This window comes from Tarenaya hassleriana, unplaced genomic scaffold (genome assembly GCF_000463585.1).
Source record: "Tarenaya hassleriana unplaced genomic scaffold, ASM46358v1 Cleome119, whole genome shotgun sequence".
In the NCBI taxonomy this organism is placed as follows: domain Eukaryota; kingdom Viridiplantae; phylum Streptophyta; class Magnoliopsida; order Brassicales; family Cleomaceae; genus Tarenaya; species Tarenaya hassleriana.
The window spans coordinates 135953-137616 of NW_010962281.1; positions in this window are offsets into that span (position 1 = coordinate 135953).

A 1664-nucleotide genomic window follows, 5' to 3' on the forward strand; every position below is an offset into this window, starting at 1 on the left:
ATAGGCTTGGTGAGTTGTAGAGATTCTAACGGGTTCTAGGTGGCAATAAAAGTCCCATGACTAGGTAGATTAGTCTTACTCGGTCCGAGTCAAAACCCAGAAAAAGCCCAGATTCGTATTTTCAGAGTTGGAACGGGAGTAGGACTTGGGGAGCGCCGCCTAGGGTTTATAAAAAGACTCTACAGACATCTTAGAGAGAGAGACAGACTTTATACAGACTTTGGAGAGTTTTGGTGAGAGAAATAGGAGTTTTACGGGATTTCGGGAATAAGAAGGAGAGTTGGAACGTGAAGATCGCTTGTTGTCGACATGAGTCTTTCTTCTCCCTCTATCTTAGAGAGAGAGACAGACTTTATACAGACTTTGGAGAGTTTTGGTGAGAGAAATAGGAGTTTTACGGGATTTCGGGAATAAGAAGGAGAGTTGGAACGTGAAGATCGCTTGTTGTCGACATGAGTCTTTCTTCTCCCTCTTTTCTTTCTGTTTCTGGTTTCGCTCAGTGTTTTTCCATGAACCGTGAGTAGATCCACGGCTGTGGGTTAGGGATTCGTTTGTGTTTTGGGTATGTTTGAACCCTAACTTGGTTGCGATTTGAATTTGTTTCGGTTTTATCGATTTGTGCTTTCTTCGATTGGTGTTTGCTGACCCCTTGGCCAATTATTTCAGATTCTGAACTACATAGGAATATGGGTTTAGTTTCGGATCGAAATCGATAGAATAGATCATATTATTCACATAGGAATATGGTTTGATCGATCTAGGGTTGATGATAGTGTTCTTCATGCATCTAGTTTGATAAATCACATAGGGATATGGATTTAGAAAACCTTAGATAGTGAGTTATATGCCGGGAGGTGATTTCTCTATCTTTGTTGCTTGACGATTCCCGAATACAGATTCAATATCGTGATTCTCGCATACTTAGCATATACCCATACACGCGAATACGGTCCCGACACCCACGGTCATCCTTACTTGCTAATTTACACGTTTTTATTGCTTTGCTTCTTTATTTTCTATTCTTTCCATATACTTCCACCATCACTTTCACTTGCTTGCTTCGATTTAGTTTCAATTAGGATTTAGACTTAGCTACCGGTCCTTGTGTTCGACCCCGTGTTACGACGATCCGTATCCTTGCGGTGAGTACTTTTGAGCGATGATTTTGCTCGTTTCGATCCTCTCTTGCTCATTACCCCTACTCGAGAACCTGTAATAGAAGGTTCAAACACGGATATAGGATTATGAGTGGGATATGTACCTCTCTCCAATGATGGTCCTGTGTTCCTATCCGTGTATGTGTGTTCCTTTGTCCTAAGCTTTTGAGGTAGGGGCTTCAATTTCACCTTCGGGGCATTCTCTAGACTCCATTCTGCTTTATCCAGCGTCCCCGTGCTAAATGGTGGCTTTCTGGGCTCTGGGACGTCTTTAATAGTCGTCGTGGAGGGTTCGGAGACGTTCCAGGCTGGCTCGGTGTCGGTGGTGGGGCTCAGAGAACTGACTCGGTCCGAGTCAGAACGAAGGAAGGCCGAGTCAACACTTGACTCGGTCGAGTTAGAACTCTGCGACACCGAGTCTGAAGCTAACAAAGCTTCGAAGTGTTCCAGCGACTTGACTCGGTCCGAGTCAAGCTTTAACTCGGTCGAGTCAGAGTATAGAAGCTC